The following is a 20,058-nucleotide window of genomic DNA, read 5'->3' on the forward strand; positions in this document are numbered from 1 at the left end:
GTATTCCAAAATAATTAGTAATTCATAATTTACAATAAAATTAACAGAGTGCTTGAGTAAATCTGATTAGCTCTCTTGAACCGACACGGTCCATAAGTTATTAAAAGGTGAACTGACACTGCCTTGGCAGGACCTCTACTTTTCAATTTTGATACATTTGAGTGAGATTAGACATTATTCAGGTGGTGGGTCTTGTAAGAGAGACATGGTATCAATATTGAAGACAGACACAAATGAGGCTCACTTCAAGGGTATTTATTGTACAATATGGGTTAGAAAAAATGCCTATCTGGCCTTATATCAAAACATGGAAGCACGCTCAACCATAAACTAATAACTAAAACAGTGCTTGTGATGTCTGTCAAAATAAATGGCATAAACTAACAAACCTATTGCCTGCCATTACACTACTACAACATATGTGGGTGGGAAAAATGTGTATGCCAAAAGAAAGCAGTGCCCAAAATTATATGTGTCAGAATGACTGAGTAATGAGATTCCCTTACCCCACATTCTCAGCACAGGACAAGGTGGCACACTCAGGCTCCAGAAAACACTCTGGCCTCTTGGGCCTGAGGATGCAGTTCAAGACACAGTTCAGGGCCTTCCATGACAAAGTCTCTTGTTCCCCTAGCAAGGCTCGGTTACAGGATGCCTCATGTGTATACAAAACAAGGTTTCTTCTTTCCAGGATTTATAATTCACAAAGCTTTGAGGTTTCACAATGCAAGTAGGCTTCCCTCTGCTGGGATCGGACCTTCTTATTTCACAATTTCTCCCAAGTTTACAGATCTCCCTCAGCCGGGCTCAGACCTGTAATTCACAATTCTTTTCAATCTTCCTGCAATCTAAGACATTGGAATGTGCGAGGGGTTTGACTAATACCCTGCAGGACCACTCTGATTGCTTATTCCTTTTCCCCCTTTCAGCGTTTCTTCATGTTATTCAAAACACAGTTCAAATATCCCAAAGCAGTATACTTTGAATCAGAGACCTTTGACTGGGCACTTTCACTATGCCGGACCACTCTGTCAACTTTGTACCCCTTGCCGTTTGTTTTTGTGTACAGCTTATCAAGGCTCCATTCAAACTTTCATTCTCTCTTCATATGATTATGCCGCTAGCAACCTTTGCTTCAACACAGACCGGATTTGCACAGTTTCCCACAAACTCACCGGCTGTATTGAGTTCTGCATTCACGTCTTGGAGACAAGGAGGATACTGCAGATATTACTTCACCTCTCCAAAGCTCTTAGGGTTCTCCATCTGTCGGGCTCGGACCCCTCTCAATTTTCCAAAAGAAATGTCTTTGGACTTCCAAGCTCAGAATGCACTTTCTTGTATTACGCTCCCACTTCGCTAGCTCCCTGAAAAAAGCTTTTCTGCGTTTTGGGAGCAGCAAGAGCACAAGGGGATGTTTGTTGAGGTCAGGGTCCTACCACAAGTCCCAAAAAAGAAAAGACCTGGGCTTCCCTGTTTTGCCCAGGGAAGGAACTCTGGTATGGGCACTGCCAGGAAACCCCCAGCTGCCCTGGGTTTTGGCTCCCTGGAGTTGGCACTCCCTCGCCACACTGCAGCCTCCCCTGTACTCACAGGCCCAGCAATTAGGCAGTCTTTGGTCCTCCAGGCCTTCCAGGGTCTCTCCAGCTCGAATTTTCCTCCTGGCCTCTGTGCTCCATTCAGCATCCCCAGCTAGCTCAGAGCGTGCCTGTGTGTTCCATCTTTTATACTCCCTGGGAGAGTCAACTAGAGTCAGGTGTGAGTGGTTGAAAAAAGGAGTTCTGATCTCGCCTGGCCTCCTTAAGTGGACAAAATGGTGACTGCCCACAGGGATACTTGGTGAATTGATCCCTTTGGGTAATCTTCCTGGCTCTTGTTCTCTTCTTCTGCGTCCCAGTGGTTTCTGGAAAATGCGCTGGGGAGGAATTATGGGATTGCAGTCTTTTCTAGGGATGGTGGAAAAAATTGGTAACTTGCTGTCAGAAAAAGGGGGACAATCACTTGTTGTAAATGACAGGGTAATATGTGCAATTCACTTTTCCTTGTTCTCGTATACCTCCCACTTGTATTGGTAGAGGTTGGAATTGGGGAGGGGGTAACGAGCTAGGACCCATAACACAATATGCAGGTGGAGGGAATGTCAGGTAGGGTTGTGTTGGAAAGGGGGGAATAACGCGTCTCTCCGTTGGATGCCTTACCCCCATTCCCTGAGGACCCCTCCCAGGTGATCCACCCACACTTGTCCACCGCCAGGGTCTGGATCCAAGGCGATGGCTATGCCCTGGCCACCTGAGCAAGAGATCCCTGGGGTTTAGACACCCGTAGGTTTCTCACAGTCTTGACATACTTCCTGATCAGGCTGTCCTGAAATGACATGTCTATTGTAGGCCATGCACCAGGGACCTAAGCACATGAACAAGTTACTTACCCCATATAACTCATCTTTTGATATATCCTTTCCAGGTTTGAGCTGCTTCTGAAAAATGTTTCGGCAGAGGGTGCTGCGCATCGATCCTGTCAACTGGATGTACATCGAGGGCCTCCATCTCGAGGTCGACGTCATCGCAAGTATAGATAGCATGTGCAGTGCCCGTTGGCTTCAGTTCTCTTTTCCCCCTTTGTTTTTTGCAGAATTACCTTCTTAGCAACATACCGTACCAGACTCTAAAAAGAGCGTAAAGCGTAATACCTGGAAATTCTACAGCGGGGTAGGTTGTGTGTGGAAATTCTACAGCAGGGTAGGTTGTGTGTGAAACCTGAAGGTGTCTCACCTGCTGGTCCCAGCCAATCTGTGATCCAGGTGGCCAGGACACGGCCATCGCTTCTGGATCCGGTTGCTGGGAGTGGACCAGTACGGGCGGATCAACTGGGTAAGGGGTCTTTGGGGAGTGGAAGTGGGACACCGGATGGGGAGACGCAGTATCCCCTTGCCTGTAACTCATTTCCCCCATCCTCCCAAGTAAGATACCTGGGAACACCCTCCCCGCCCTCCTTTCCCAACACGAACATTTCCTCAGGGTATCCAGCTGAAAGGTGACAAATGTGAAGAGTGATAAAGAATTGTGAAATCTAAGTGGTCCTGCAACGGGTCAAGCAAAACCTTGTGGACATTCGAACGTCTTCGATAGTTGATGGAAACATATATGAAGTTGGTCCGAGCCCGGCAGAGGGAGATCAGCTAAAAGCTTTTGGTTAAAGCAAGTTTGGGTAAAGTTATATTGGAAATTGGAATAAGTCTGAGCCTGTCGGAGGGAGACTAATTGAACATTGTTTTAAAAGTTATCTGAGCCAACTGGGGGATCCGAGCCCCATGGAAGAGGATCCAAGATCTGAGCCTGAAGGAGGAGGATCCGGGGTGAACCGTGAGTCACCCGAGAAAGCATTTCTTACGACATATTGGAGGCATCATTTACAAACATTGTGTGGAGAGGATCAGAGCCCGGCTGAGGGCGATCCGAGGTAAATAGTGAATCGCCTAAGAAATTGAGTACATGTGAAAATCTGAAAGAGAAAATAACTTATCGTTTATTTTTTGCATAAGGCCCTGAAGACCCTGATGCCAATGACTAAACTGTATCCTCGTGCTAGAGAAGCCAGAGAAGGTGTGTCATGATGCCTACCCCCGGGGAACCAGACCAGGTCCAGCAACCCCGGAAGCAGGCATCAAGTTATTTTGAGCAAGCCCAAAAACCCCTGCTAGGGGCTGTTTGGGTGCGGTCCTGGCACCTATGACGCCAGGCTCATATGGAGAGTCAGTCCTGGCCCCATAGACGCCCGGCTCATAGAGTAGAACTTACCTGATGCAGACCATGCTGCAAGCTTACCTGATGCAGACCATGCTGCAGAGCTCCAAGCCAAATGAGGCTTGGAAGGGACTATTTTACCTAGCGACTATTTTTTACTCGGGCGGGGCTGGGGAGGAATACTTACCTGGGACTACTTTGGGGGCTATTTAAACCACGCCCGAAGAGCAGCACACCCTCCGCGTTATTCTGCATCCAGCAGCTTAACGCTCACCGTGTCTGCAAACCTGCATCCAGTCTTCTGCCATGCCCGCCTCGAGTCTGCAGCTCCTAGAAAAAGAGAGGAACAGAAGGAGAAAAGGTTAGAATAAGAGCAAAACCTTCGATCCTTACCTGAATTCCGGATCCACCGCGCCTTCGAGCTGGAAGAAGAACTAGTTACTCTTACCTTGTAACGTTCTTTCGATGGGATGTTCCTCCGACGTATTCCTTATCTTAGATAGAAATCCTTCAGCTTTGCTGGCCTCGGAAAATTTTTTCGCCAGAGGGCGCTGCGCGTCGATGATCGCCGAGTCGATGACCCTCGACGGCCTCCGTGCCGACGTCGACGTCATCCTGCCTATAAAGGCCGCGCGCAGCGTCCGTTGCTCAGTTCCGTTTTGTAGTCCCCAGTAATGTTTTTGGATTAGACTAATCACCTTGAAGGAGCATAGGCTGCAAACCCACAGGAAGTCATACTGCGGGGATGGATGGGAGGGTCGATAAGGAATACGTCGGAGGAACATCCCATCGAAAGAACGTTACAAGGTAAGAGTAACTAGTTCTTCGAAGGGATTGTGTCCTCCGACGTATTCCTTATCTTAGATAGACTCCCATAGCAGTGGTATTGTGACTGGAGGCGGGAGTAATAAAAGTTATGTTACCCTTCCAGAATGGACAGAGTGTAACACAGCCTTGCCGAATCTAGTTTCTTGACTAGAGGAGGAATCCAGGCTATAGAATTTGGTAAATGTATGTGCGGACGACCATGTGGCAGCCGCACATATATCTCGAATTGGCACCCCTCTTTGAAGGGCTGAGGATGTTGCGATACCCCTGGTAGAATGAGCCCTTAGATTTTGAGGAGGCTCCTTTCCTGCCAATTTGTAGCACTCCAGAATGGCTAAAATAATCCATCTGGAGATGGTTTGTTTTGTTATTGGAAGGCCCAACTTATGTCCTGCATAACCTACAAAGAGTTGGTCTGCTTGTCTGATCTTAGCCAATCTGCTGATATAGAAGCTCAAGGCTCGCTTAGGGTCCAGCCTGTGCAGTCTCTCTTCCTCCTTCCCCGGATGAGGAGGAGGGTAGAAAGAAGGTAATATAATCTTCTGAGTGATGTGAAACTCCGAGACTACCTTCGGGAGGAAGTTAGGCTTCACCTGAAGAACAACTTTGTCCTTGTAAAAGATTGTATGTGGAGGTTTACACGATAAGGCTTGCAACTCGCTAACCCTTCTAGCAGATGTCAATGCTATTAGCAAAACAGTTTTGAGGGTGAGAAGCTTCAATGAACAAGAGTGTAGTGGTTCAAAAGGGGCACCCTTTAGGAAGTTTAAAATTAGGTTTAAATCCCATAAGGGAACTTGAAAAGGTTTCGGGGGATAAACATTAGTTAATCCTTTTAGGTATTGTATTACCAATGGAATTTTGAAGTATGAAGGCTCCTCTGCAGTGCGCTTAAAGATTGATAGCGCTGCGAGATAGCCCTTAATTGTGCCAACCTGTAGGCCTGAATTAGCCAGGTAAAGTAAGAATGACAACACCATAGGTGTACCACAAGAAAAGGGTTCAATATTCTTTTCTCTGCACCAGCTGCAAAATTTGTTCCAACGGCAGCGGTATAGAGTTTTAGTTGCCGGCCTTCTGGCCGAAAGCAACACCTCCATAACATCATCCGGAAGGTCCCAATCCTTGTACCTCAACCTTTCAGACACCAAGCGTGAAGGTTGAGGGTCTTGATGGCTGGATGGAGAACCTGACCTTCCTTCTGCGAGAGAAGATCCTCTCTGTATGGCAGTCGAATTGGAGGGCAGATGGACATGTCTAGAAGGTCCGGGTACCACGTTCTCCTGGCCCAATCCGGGGCAATTAGGATCATGGTCTTCCGAAACCTTCTCAACCTCCTGATCATTTGAGGAATGACAGGGACCGGAGGGAACGCGTACAGAAGTGGGAACTCCCAGTCCACTACGAACGCATCTCCTAGAGCTCCTCTCGGGGGAAATTCCCTTGAGCAAAATCTGTCGCACTTCCTGTTGATACTGGTGGCGAACAGATCCACTTGAGGGGTTCCCCAAAGGGCGAAGATCTCTTGAAGGACTTCCTGAGCTATCTCCCACTCGTGAGAGACTGTGCTCTGCCTGCTCAGAGCGTCCGCTGTCAAGTTCTTCTCTCCGGCTAGGTGAATTGCCGATAGAGAGATTCCTTCCTGAATTGCCCAAAACCAGAGCTGCATCGCCTCTCTGCACAGTGGTAGTGAGCCTACGCCTCCTCTTTTGTTGAGGTAGTGCATGGCCACTGTATTGTCCGTCATTATTAGGACGTTTCTTCCCCGTACAGACGGCAGAAAAGCCTTCAGCGCTAGTCTGATGGCTCTCAGCTCCAACAGGTTGATATGTAGTCTGGACTCCGATGGAGACCAACGACCGCTGATGGTCAAGTCGTTGGCGTGAGCTCCCCACCCCGTGAGTGAGGCATCCGTGACTACTGTTATCTCCGGCCATGGTTGCCAAAACATTTCTCCTTTCAGGATGTTCTCCCGACAGGCCCACCACTGAAGGTCTCGGGCTACTTTGACCGGGATCCGAAGGAGATCTGTCATCCTTCCTGAGAACTGTGACCACTGAGTTCTCAGTGCCCACTGGAGGGATCTCATTCTCAGGCGAGCCTCCGGCACGAGGAATATGCAGGATGCCATGAGGCCTAGCAACCTCAGAAAGTCGTAGGCTGGGAGATATTGGGCATTCTGAAATCTGATGACCATCTGCAGAATATCTCGAGCCCTCACCTCTGGTGGCAAGGCTTTTCCCAGGGAAGTGTCCAGGACTGCTCCAATGAATTGGAGTCTCTGTGATGGTATCATCTGTGACTTCTTTAAATTGAGGGAGAAGCCCAGCTTGTGAAGGAAGTGGCAAACATAATCTAGTTGTCTCTGAGCCTGTTCCGAAGATACAGCTCTGATCAACCAATCGTCTAGGTAAGGGTAGACATGAATCCCTTCCCTCCTTAGACTTGCAGCCACAACCGACATTAGCTTGGTAAAGACCCTCGGGGCGGAGGTTAGCCCAAATGGCAGAACTCGAAATTGATAATGAGAGCTGCCAATTGCGAACCTCAGGTATCTCCTGTGCCTGGGATGGATCGGCACATGGAAATAAGCGTCCTGGAGGTCTAGAGATACCAACCAGTCCTGAAGCTGGAGGGCCTGAAGGATCTGAGAGAGAGTCACCATCTTGAACTTGTCCTTTCGGAGGAATTTGTTCAATTCCCGTAAGTCTAAGATGGGTCTCAGTCCTCCGTCCTTCTTCGGTATTATGAAGTAGGGGGAGTACCAACCCTTGTTCCTTTCCGCTACAGGTACCAGTTCTATGGCACCTTTCTCTAGCAGGTCTAAAACCTCCTGCAAGAGGAGCGGATCTGGAAGCTTCAAAGGGTTGTTCCCCGGTGGATGACTCTGAGGGATATGTAGGAAGGGCAGGCAGTAACCTTGGGCCACTGTCTCCAGAGCCCAAGCATCTGACGTAATAGCCTGCCATTCCGTCAGATGGTGAGTTAACCTGCCCCCTACTGGTGTTCTGTGAGGGGAGACCTCAGAGTGGTTTTGAAGCGGCTGATGCAGTTGCCGAAGGTAAAGTGGCTCCTGCTCCTGCGGGTGCGGCTTTCTTTCCCCTACCCCGTCCACCACGGGTAAATCTTCCTTGGCCTCTTTGAGCCGGTCGTCCCCTGCCCCTTCCATATGAGGAATAGTAACGAAAGGACCGTCCTCTCCACGATGATCCCGAAGGACGAAAGGTATTCTGACGGATAGCAGCTCCCAATGACTTGGCTGCTGCCTTGGACGTTTGCAGTTTCTCCAAACTGTCATCCGCCTTCTTTCCAAAGAGGGTAGAACCGTCAAAGGGCATATTCAAAAGCCTGGTCTGCACGTCAGAGGCAAAACCAGACTTCCTCAACCACGCATGCCTGCGGATTGTGGTACTTGCCGCCATGGCCCTGCTGATACTGTCAGCAGAATCTAGGCCAGTTTGTAGGGTCTCGCACATCGCATCTTTACCATCCCTGATGATGTTTAAAAATGCGTCCCTTTCCTCTCCTTCTTGGAGGCAGTCAGCCGCTGATGAAGCGCACTCCCAAAGGGTGTGGCTGAACCTAGCGAGCGTACAGGTCGCGTTAATAGACTTTAACGCCATGCTACAGGCAGAAAAAACCTTCTTAGCCATGGCATCATACTTTTTGTCATCCCTATCCTGCGGAGCAGTGGGGTATGCAGATGTGCTGCCTGATGAGGTTGCAGCCTGTACAACCAAGCTCTCAGGAGTAGGGTGTTTTGACAAATATTCAGGGTCAGAACTAGCCACCCTGTATTTTGTTGACAGTTTTTTATTTACTGCCGGGATAATTTCTGGCGTTTCCCAGTTTGTCAAAATCCTTCTCTGTAGAGCAGAGTGAAATGGAACCACAGGATCCTCCTGTGGGCCCTTGTCCAGTATGTCAGTGAGGTCATCCTGCTGAAAGGCAGGAGAAGGTGCAGACCAACCCATAAATTCTATGATTCTAGACATCAGAGCTCTATATGGAGTCTCCGCATGTTCTCCTGGGTCTGGTTTGATAAATTCTGCTTCAGGAGAAGTGTCCAAGCCACTAGCTTCCTGAAGTGCATCCTGAAGATTTTTTAATCTTCCTTCCTCAGAGGCGAAAGTCTCTGGCTCTGGTGATGTGGTCCTCTGTAAATCAATATCTTGGTCTGAATCCTCCCTTTCCTCAAAAATCGAGGTTAAAGGGGGATACATTGGTTTTTGGAATGGTATAAACCCCATTTCCAATGCAGAAGGAGCCATCATCACAGGCCTTGAAAACGTCGATGTCGTCGACACCGACGTGAAAGTACTCGAAGGCGCCGTGAAAAGCGTCGAGAAATGTGTACTAGGCCTCGAAGAACTCGAAAGGATCGGAGTCCTGCTCGAGAACGACGTCGACGTTCTCGGCGTCGAGTCGGAGGTCTTTTGTCTAACCGTTGGCTGTGGAGTAGCCGTGGTTCTTTCCTTCACCGGCGTCGATATCGGCGTCGACGTCGGCGTCGACTCGATCGACTGATGCGCCGATGAATCCTTCGACAACGGCGTCGATGGCGCCGACCTCTGTTTCGAAGGAGTTTTCGACGATGGCGTCGATGATGCTTTATCTCCCGATGGCTCGAGGCGCTTTCGGGTTGACTTTTCCGCCGGGTACTGCGACTCGCGGCGTTTAGATTTTTTGGGTTTTTTACCCGGGGTATCACCCTCAGCTGTCTTCGAGGGGGACGAGGCCGCTTTCTCGAAGACGCTTAGCATCTTTTTCCTGAATTCCTCCCACTCAGCTTGCGAGCTGCGTTTTGTGGGGCAATGAACTCTCTCAGGAGAACTCGACGAAGATGACGAAGGGGATCTCCTACGTCTCTTCTTCGAGTGTCTCGATGTCGACGAGTGGTGGGAGCCACTTCGTGATCTAGATCGAGAGTGTTTTTTATGGTGAGGAGACGAACGTCTCGACTCTACCGAAGAAGCTTTCGAGGAAGTTAAAGTTGACCTACCTCTCTCGAGCTTCCCCCTACGCTCCTTCAAGGCTTTCGCCGTCATGGAAAGGCATTCCTCACACTCCGAACTCTGGTGCGTGATTCCCAGACACCACAAACAGACCCTGTGAGGGTCCGTCAACGACATTTTCTTCCCGCAGTCTCGGCACTTTTTGAAACCGGACCGAGGGGTCGTCGGGTCGGAGGAGGATGCCATCGATATCGAGGTAAATAGTAGTTATTATATACGTTATCTTGACGAGAACTGAGCAACGGTGTTCCGAGGCACAACGAAGCGCGGAAAAACGGAACTGAGCAACGGACGCTGCGCGCGGCCTTTATAGGCAGGATGACGTCGACGTCGGCACGGAGGCCGTCGAGGGTCATCGACTCGGCGATCATCGACGCGCAGCGCCCTCTGGCGAAAAAATTTTCCGAGGCCAGCAAAGCTGAAGGATTTCTATCTAAGATAAGGAATACGTCGGAGGACACAATCCCTTCGAAAGAAGCATTTTACGCACGCCGCCTCACCTGCTGCAGAGCCGCGCTGAACTCACCGGCCTTCGCATCCTTCTGCACGTTCCCGCCGCACTCTGGCACCTAAGAGGAACACAAGAACAGCAAAGGTGAGCCAAGGGAATAAACAGAGGCAATAGTAACTACCCCCATAAACTTACCTGATTACCGCCGGGGGTACTATTCCTCTTCACGGGTCGGCGCAGTCTCCATTGCATCCTCGCCGTACCCCGGCCCCTAAGGGGAACAAAAGGACAACAAGGTGAGACGAAGGGACAAACAAGGGGAACTCTTCTCACCACAATAGACTTACCTAATTTTACCGCCGGAGGCATTATTCCCTGAACTTCATATTTTCTCTCCACACCTGAATAAGGGAGCAAGCCACAGGTTACATTCCTTATTTTATTGAACTGTGTAGGATAAACCAAATCCTTACCTGAACTTCGTCAGCTACCACGAGGAACTCTTCGCTGGGGTCAAGCTGCAAACTGCAAGGAATCGGACAAGAGTGAAAGTCAGACATGTGAACTCTTGCGAACTATATACTTTTTTCAGAGTCAATATTGTTCTGGAACTCACCAATTCCTTCGAGCCAGTGAAGCAACTGATTATCAACGCGCCCCAGCGCTCAATGCAGGATGGAGAGCTCATTTTTTCAAACCATCAGGTGAGATTATAAGAGGGGACATCCGAGGTGATCTGTGGGGAGAACAGCGGGGGTGGGGGGGATTTACGCTCAACTCCACGGGTGGTCAATTCCCTTTCTCCATTTACAGAAGAATATTCCTACGGGCCAAGCAAATGAAGCTAGGTGGGCCAGTGCAGTCCGTCATCTCGGCCCTACGCATCACATTGGTGGAGACCGCAGCTGTCCAGTTCAGATCGACGCCTCTGTGGGAGCCAGGTGAGCGTAACACTGCTGGGCTCGAGTGTACCGCCTGGCCTGTGCTGAAAGTGTGGGGCAGGGAGGCATACGGTCTGAACATCCTGGCATATCATTTTGTGGACACTTCTTTCTTTTTGGTAACATTGTTTCCCACACTTTGTATTTAGAGGCAAAGATTGGCAATAGGCTTATTAGTATAAGCCCTTTTATTTTGACAAGACACTACCAAGATTGCGTTATTATGTGATGGTCGTAGCTTGCTCCCATCAGTAGATTTAGGATTAGATAGGTGTTTTTCAAACCCTTTTTTAAGTTCAAGAAACACACTCGTACTGTGATCACTTGCGTCTGTCTTACTGTTGATAACATGCCTTCCTTACAGTTGGGAGGGGAGATGAGGAATACGTGGGAGAAACATGCAGTCGAAAGAACGTTATCAGGGTTAAGTAACTTGTTCTTCGAATTGATTTTGTCCTCCCACATATTCCTCATCTTTTGATAGACTCCCAAAGCAGTGTTGGTTTTAGAGGCAGGAGTAGGAATTTTTCAGAATTAATATTAGTCATGGATCAAATGAAGGACTCACTTCCCAAATCCTCCTTCCTGAGATGAGGATGAGTCTAGACAGTAATGTTTTACAAAGGTATGGATAGTAGACCAAGTGGCTGCCGCACAGATGTCCCTTATCAGCACCCCTCTTTGTAGGGCAGAAGATGTTGCCATGGCCCTCGTAGAATGGGCCCTTAAGTCTTCTGGAGGGTCTTTCACAGCTAATCTATGGCATTCTCCAATGCTCAGAATAATCCACCTGGACAGGGTTTGTTTTGTTACTGCCAGTCCTAATTTATGACCTGTGTATTCAATGAAGAGCTGATCATCTTGGTTAATCTTCGTCATTCCCGAAATATAGAAGCTCAGAGCTCTTATTGTGTCAAGTCCATGTATCGTTGTAGCCTCCTCTTCCTTTCCAGGATGAGGGGGCGGGTAAAGAGTTGGTAAAACAATTTGATATACATCGAATTCTGAGACTATTTTATGTTGTAACAAAGGTTTTACCTTAAGAACAACCTTGTCTCCATAAAAAAATTGTAAAAGGGGATTTACAATATAACGCCTGCAACTCGCTCACTCTGCGGGTTGATGTTAGGGCTACTAGTAAAATGGTCTTAAATGTCAGATATTTTAATGGACACGAATTAAGAGGCACAAAAGCACACATAGGACATTTTAGAACAAGATTTGAATCCCAAACCGGGACTTGAAAAGGAGTTGGGGGAAACACATTGGCGAGTCCCTTGAGAAATTGTATGATTAAGGAATTTTAAAGTATGACACTTCCTCAGAAAAGAGCTTAAAAATTGAAAGCGCTGCCAAATAACCTTTAGTGGTCCCAATCTGGAGCCCGCAATTAGCCAAATGTCACAAAAAGGACAACACCATAGGTGTACTGCACAGAAAAGGGTCCACATCCTTTTCTCTACACCAGCTGCAGAATTTGTTCCAACGGCAGCGGTATAAGGATTTTGTTGCTGGCCTTCTGGCTGAAAGCAAAATCTCCATTACGGCTTCCAGGAGGTCCCAATGCTTGTATCTCAACATCTCAGAAACCATGCGTGAAGGTTGAGTGCCCTGACCTCTCGATGCAGAACCCGACACTCCTCTCGCGAAAGAAGTTCCTCTCTTTGTGGTAGACGCACTGGAGTGCAGATGGACATATCAGAAGGTCCAAGTACCACGTCTGTCTGGCCCAATCCGGAGAAATTAGGATGATGGATTTCCTGAACATTCTCAACCTCCTGATGACCTGCGGAATGACGGGTACTAAAGAAAACACATACAAGAGTGGAAATTCCCAGTCCACGACAACGAGTCCCAAACAGCTCCTCTTGGGGAACATTCTGTGGAGCAGTACAGGTCGCACTTCCGATTGGCACTGGTCACAAACAGATCTACTTGAGGGGTTCCCCAAAGGGTGAAGATCACTGCAAGGACTTCCTGAGCTTGTTCCCACTCATGAGAAACTGTGCTCTGCCTGCTCAGAGCATCTGCCGCTGGGTTCTCCTTCCGGCTTGGTGAACGGCCAACAGGGAGATTCCCTCTTGAATTGCCCAAAACTAGAGCTGCATCGTCTCTCTGCACAGTGGTAGTGACCCTACGCCTCCTCTTTTGTTGAGGTGGTACATGGCCACTGTGTTGTCCGTCATTATCAGGGCATTTATTCCCTGTACAGAGGGCAGAAAGGCTGCCAGCGCTAGTCCGATTGCCCTCAGCTCTAAAAGATTGATGTGTAGTTTGGACAACGGCGTGGATTGTCAGATCGTTGGCATGGGCTCTACACCACGTGAGTGAGGCATCTGTCACTACTGTTATCTCTGGCCATGATTGCCAAAAGGGTTGTCCCTTCAGAATGTCATCCTCGCAGTCCCACCACAGAAGGTCCTTTGCGACTCTGCTGGGAACCTGAAGAAGGTCTAATATCTTGCCTGAGAATTGGGACTATTGAGTACAGAGAGCCCATTGGACCGATCTCATTCTCAGGCGAGCCTCTGGCAACAGAAAAATGCAGGATGCCATGAGGCTGAGCAACCTCAAAAAGTCAAAGGGCGGAAGACGCTGGGCACTCTGGAATTTGGTGACCATCTGCAGAATGTGCGGAGCCCTCACCTCGGGTGGCGAGGCTTTTCCCAAAGATGCATCCAGGACTGCTCAAATGAACTACAGTCTTTTAGATGCCATCATGTGGGACTTCTTGTAATTGAGGGAGAAGCCCAGTATGTGGACAGAGTGGCAAGTGATGCTGAGATGTTCCAGGGCTTGTTCAGGAGAGCAGGCCCAGATCCGCCAATCGTCCAGGTAGGAGTAGACGTGAAACCCGCCCTCTCCTGAGACTCACTGCCACAACCGCCATTAAATTGGTGAAAACTCTTTGGGCCAAGGTCAGCCCGAACAGCAGAACTCAAAAATGATAATTAGAACCGTGAACTTCAGGTACTGTCTGTGCTTGTGATGGATTGGCACATGAAAGTAAGCATCCTGAAGGTGCAATGATATCATCCAATCCTGAAGCTGGAGGGCCTGAAGTATCTGAGAAAGGGTTAATATCTTGAACTTGTTCTTCCTGAGGAACTTGTTCAAGTCTCTTAAGTCCAAGATGGGTCTCAATCCTCTGTCCTTCTTGGGGATTAGAAAATACGGGGAGTACCAACCCTTGTTCCTGTCTGCTACAGGTACTGGTTCTATAGCACCTTTCTCTGGCAGGGTTAAAATCTCCTGCATAAGGAGCGGATCTGGAACTTTCAAAGAGATGTTCCCTGGGGGATAACTGAGGTTTTTGCAGAAAAGGGAGGCACTAACCTTGGGCAACTGTTTCCAATGCCCATGCATCTGAAGTAACAGCCTGCCATTCTGTCAGATACTGTGACTATCTCCTACTGCGGTCTTGAGTATCAAGTCCGCAGAGAGGTTTTGGAGCGGCTGATGCAGTGGCTGAAGGAAAGGCAGCTGCTGCGGTCCTAGTACCTCTTCCCCGCCCACAGCGAGGGAAATTTCTTTGTGCTCTTTGAGCTGGCTGTCCTCTGCCACTTCCAAACGTGGGATAGTGACGAAAGGATCTACCCCTCCAGGGTATACCCGTAGGACGGTTTGGAGTTTGTCTTATTGCAGCACCAAGGAATTTGGCTGCTACGTTGGACGTTTGAAGCTTCTCCAAACTCTCATCAGCTTTGTTTCCAAATAAACGAGTGCCGTCAAAGGACATGTTGAGAAGCCTGGATTGTACGTCTGGTGCAAATTCTGACTTTCTCAACCAGGCAAATCTGCGCATCACTGTACTAGCCGCCATAGCTCTACTGATACTGTCAACGGAGTCGAGACCAAACTGTATGGATTCGCACATTGCATCATTCCCATCCTTAACGATGTTTAGGAATCTGCCTCGCTGCTCACCTTCGGGGTTAAGGTCAGCCGCCATGGAAATGCACTCCCAAAGGGTGTGTGTGAAGGAACAAGTTACTTACCTGTAACTGTTGTTCTCCAGCATGGGTCTGGCATGGATTCACATGTTCATGAATATTCCCCGTCGTCAGGCTGGGAATCCTCGGTAAAGAAAAAATCAGTATCAGTTTCGTTTCTGATCTGTCTTTCTTAGTAGTAACCAATCACTGATCTTTGGGTCATACTGCCCCCAGCCAATGACTGCCCTCTCCCTAAGCCCCGCCTCTGGCAGCCATCCTCAGATTTGGTAGCATGCCAAGTGGCAGTATGACCAAGTGAAGAGCCGCAGAGGGTTAGGTGGGAGGGTTTGCATGTGAATCCATGCCAGACCCATGCTGGAGAACAACAGTTACAGGTAAGTAACTTGTTCCTTCTTCAGCATGTGGTCTGGCATGGATTCACATGCTCATGAATAAAAGAATACATAGCAGTATACACATGCACAACCACGGGAGGTGGCAACAGGCTCAACATTAAGCAATACAACAACTCAACATTAAGCATCTCTTACCTCCTCACCAGGCTCACCTTAAGCGAACAGGTTGCGCAGCACTGCTTGGCCGACCCTGGACTCCTCCCTGGAGTCCCGATAGACGCAGTAGAATCTTGTGAAGGTGTGCGTCGACCTCCACGTAGCAGCCGTGCAGATGTCCAGCAGGGGCACACCAGACAGGAACGCCGTGGTAGCAGCGATCGCTCGGGTCGAATGGGCTCTCGGACGGCCGGGCAGCGGTCGGTTTGCCAACCGGTGGCAGTGCATGATGCAGCCGGGAGCCATCTGGAAATGGAAGTCTTCAAGAGAGCCTTCCCTTGATTCACATACCCAAAGTTCACAAACAGTTGTGACGTCTTCCGAAAACTCTTCGTGCGGTCCACGTAGAACTTCAGCGCCCTAGCTACATCCAGCGAGTGCAAAGTCCTCTCGGCCGGCGCCGAAGGCGACGGGAAGAAAACTGGCAACACCAAGGGCTCGTTGAGGTGGAAGTCCGACGGCACCTTGGGCATGAAGGATGGGTGCGTCCTCAGCACCACCGTCATGTCATGAAAAGTCAAGTATGGAGGATTGCAAGATAGGGCCTGGATCTCTCCCACTCGTCGTGCGAAGGTGATGGCCACGAGGAACGCTTTCTTCCATGACAGGAACTTCAAAGGCGCCGAATGCATAGGCTCGAATGGGGCCCCCATGAGCCTGGTCAGCACCACATTAAGCTCTGACGCCGGGGCAGGAGCCTTCACCGGCGGGAATGATTGGAATAGTCCCTTCATAAATTCCTTCAACAGGCGATGAGACCACAAGGACGCCCGTCCCGTAGTCCTGGTATATCGGGAGATGGCAGCCAGATGTATTTTGATGGAGACGTGAGCCAGTCCTGCTTTGGCCAGCGACAGTAGGTACGGCAGTACTTGAGGGGCTGTAATCCGCAGAGGGTTAATCTTCTGTGCACGGCACCAGACAGAGAACCTCTTCCATTTATGACCGTAACACTTGAAAGTTGAGGACGCCCTGGCCCTTGCAAAAACCTCTCTGCAATCGGCCGGTATAGCGTACCCACCAAACTCTATCGCTGCAGGAGCCAGGCCTGCAAGTTCAGCGACTGTGGGTCGTGATGGAGAATGGCGCCTCCTTCTCTGGAGAGAAGATCTGCATCTGCCGGCAGCTTGACTGGTGGGGACGTTGACAAGTCCAGAAGGTCCGGGAACCAGATCTGCCTCGGCCACTCCGGTGCGACGAGGATCATCCTGCACCTGGACTTCTTGAGCTGGTTGATGAGGCGGAGCAACAACGGCAACGGAGGGAACGCGTATAGAAACAGGCCGTCCCAGGGGAACGAGAAAGCATCGCCCATGCTCCTCGGCTGTGGGAACCTGCTGGCGAACCTCTGGCACTTGGAGTTTGTCGCCCTCGCGAACAGGTCGATCTGGGGTTTGCCCCATCGTTGGAAGAGTCGATCCACTTGATCCTGGCGCAGTTCCCACTCGTGGCACGAGCGCAGCTCCCTGCTGAATGAGTCGGCGATGGTGTTTTTTATTCCTGCCAAGTGGAAGGGAACCAGAAACATCCCCTGGGCGACGGCCCAGTGCCACAGATCCTGGGCCTCATTTGATAGGGCTGGGAGTCTGGTGCCCCCTTGCTTCCGTATGTAGAACATCGTGGTGGTGTTGTCGGTGAAGATCCTCACCACCTTGTCCTTGAGGGACGGAAGGAACGACTTGAGAGCCCAGAACACTGTTCGGAGCTCCAGAATGTTGATGTGGAGAGACCTCTCCTGCAGGAGCCAAAGGCCTCTTGCGTGGAGATCTCCAGTGTGGGCCCCCCAACCCTCCAGAGAGACGTCTGTCGTCACCGTCTCCTGAAACGCCGGGGTTTGAAAGTCTGTGCCTGTAGTGAGGTGAGCACGGATGCCCCACCACAGGATCGCCCGACGGAACTCCTCGTCGAGAAGGATCCTGTCCTCGAAACAGCCTGTCGCCTGAAGCCAGCGGGCGTCGAGGAACTTCTGTAGCGGACGCATACAAAGTCTGCAAAGGGGTACAAGATATATGCATGAGGACATCATCCCGAGAAGGGACTTGATGGACCTCACCCTGGCCACGTCGGTGGCTAGCAGGCACCGCACCTTGCCCAGGATGGTCTTGGTCCTCTCCTCTGAAGGGGAGGCCCATTGCCCCACTGTATCGAGCTTCGCTCCCAGAAACAGTGCTATTTGCGATGGAACCAGGTGGGATTTGGGGTAGTTGATGGCGAACCCCAGCTCCGTGAGCAACCGGACGGTCCTCGCCGTGTGTTCGACGGCGAGTTCCCTTGTCCTTGCCCGGATTAGCCAGCCGTCCAGGTAGGGGTAGACGTGGATCCCCTGCAGGCGCAGCCGTGCCACCACTAGTGCCAGGCACTTGGTGAAAACCCTGGGTGCCGACTTTAATCCGAACGGTAGGGCTCTGAATTGGTAGTGGTGTCCCTGAACCACGAACCTGAGGAACTTCCTGTGCCTTTTTAGAATGGGGATGTGGAAGTAAGCATCCTCCAGGTCCAAAGACGATAGGAAGTCTCCTTCCTCCAGCTGTCCCAGCACGTGCTGGAGGGTGACCATCCTGAATTTCTGCGCCTTGATGTACTTGTTTAACCGACACAGGTCCAGGATGGGGCGCCAACCGCCTGTCTTCTTCCTGACGAGGAAGTACCTTTAGTACACTCCGGAGCCCCGGGGCCTTCTGGGGACGAGCTTGATGGCACCTTTCTTGAGCATCGCCCTTACCTCCAACAGCAGTTGAGGGACGCGATTCTCCTTCCTGGCCATGGGAGGAATGCAAGGGCACTTCTTTTGAAATTCCAGCGTGTGCCCGTTGGCCAGGGTGTCCAACACCCAACGGTCGGTGGAGATGGACTCCCACACGCAGACGAACTTCGTCAGCCGGCCTCCCACCGGGGTGCTTCGGTGGGGGCCCGACAACACGGCCGGGTCAGTCTTGCTTGGAGGCGGCCTTGCCGCCTTGGCCTCCTTGGCGACGGCGGCGGGATTCCCCCTTGCTTGCCGCAACCTCTGTAGGCCTCCTGGGAAGAGGAGCTGGCCCCCTGGCGGTAAGTGGAGGAGCCACAGCTGGAACCTTTGGAGGCACCCTGTCTGCCTCCGGAGCTCCGAAAGGGCCGTCACTGTTGAAGCACCCCTAGGGCCCGGGGCGTCTCCGAGTCGGTCTTGATGGCCTGTAGAGACTCGTCCACCGCCTTACCAAAAAGGTTGTTGCCGTCGAACCGCATGTCCAACACTCTGGTCTGGACGTCCTGGCGAAAGTCTGTCGCCTTGAGTCATCCTCGTCGCCGGAGGCAAACTCTGTTGCCCAGTTGGCGAAATCTGGTATCGGCAATATCCGTTGCCACCGTTATGGCGTAATCCGACGCCACCTCGCCTTCCTGCAGAATTTCTAGGGCCTCCGCCCTTTTGTCATCCGGCATGAAATCTAGCAGGGGAGCTATCTTGAACCAGAGCTCCCGGTCGTAGCGGGCCTCGATCGCTAAGGCATTGGTCGCCTTAATCGTCGTCGCCGCCGACGAGATGACTCGTCGTCCCATGGAGTCCAACTTCTTGCCCTCGCTGTCCAGCGGGGAAGTGGAAGTTGAAGCGGCCGCACCCACTGCCTTCTTCTTAGCCACTGCCGAGACGACAGAGTCTGGCATGGGCTGGGCCCTGAGGCACAAGGGGGCGGTATCAGGGACTCGGTACTTCTTCTCGTACCTGTCCCTCTTGACGGGTGTCGTGGAAGGGTTCTTGAGGACAGCAAGCCCCTCGTCCCAGATGTCGTCGAGCAAAGGCACCACGAGGACCGTCTTCCTCTTGGCCTCTCGTCGTTGGTACAGAAACCCTTCCTTTTTTTGTTCTTCAGGTGCAGAGCTGGAAGAGCTCGGATGCCCTGGTTATCATGGCGTGTAAAGAGCCAATTTCGTCGGCTGGAGAAGCCCGCGGGAGCGGGTGGGTGATGACGGGATGTCCGCTGTGTCATCGCCGCCGTCATTGTCCGTCCCCATCGCTGTATCCATCGCCGTATCCTATCTAGGGTCCGACGAGGATGTGGGGTCCACAGGTCTCCGTGGTAATCTCGTCCTTATCTCGGTACATAAGGATTGGATTGCCAACAAAATGGCCACCAAGCTACCTGGGGATAATGGCTGCGACGGACGGGATGGCTGCTCCACTGGGCCCTCTACGTTGCCATCGTCGCTATCTTCGATCACATCAGCAGGGACCGCCCCCTGGGATCGAACCTTCTCGAACCTCTCGTTGAGGCCTATGGATCTCTCATTGAGGCCCTTCTCGGTTTCCACCAGCTCCTCCTCAGAGGCTGATTCCGAGACTGTAATGGCCACCAGCCCCCCCCCTCTTTTTCCGCCGGGGGCTTCACGGCGGTCTTAACGATATGGGCTGGAAATAGGATTCCCTCCGTGGTGGCATGGATACTCTGGGCCCAGAGGCCGTTTCCACTGGCGTAGTCTCAGCCAGCTTCGCCAGGGTCGCAGCGACCACTTCGATAGAGACCTTTGCCGGCTGGATCAAAGCCCTCACCACGTTAGGTGCGTCCTGGGCCTTCGCCTTGGGGGGAGGGTCAGCGCCTCG

General features: G+C 51.0%; 1 protein-coding gene across 2 annotated transcripts in view; it reads right to left on the reverse strand.

The window, feature by feature from the left end:
* IFT80 (intraflagellar transport 80) overlaps nucleotides 1-20,058 on the reverse strand; it is a 1,621,792-nt gene that overhangs the window by 1,428,806 nt on the left and 172,928 nt on the right. The gene's annotated exons all lie outside the window — the stretch shown is intronic.

Source organism: Ambystoma mexicanum, chromosome 10 (genome assembly GCF_040938575.1).
Source record: "Ambystoma mexicanum isolate Mex_15411 chromosome 10, UKY_AmexF1_1, whole genome shotgun sequence".
Classification (NCBI taxonomy): Eukaryota; Metazoa; Chordata; class Amphibia; order Caudata; family Ambystomatidae; genus Ambystoma; species Ambystoma mexicanum.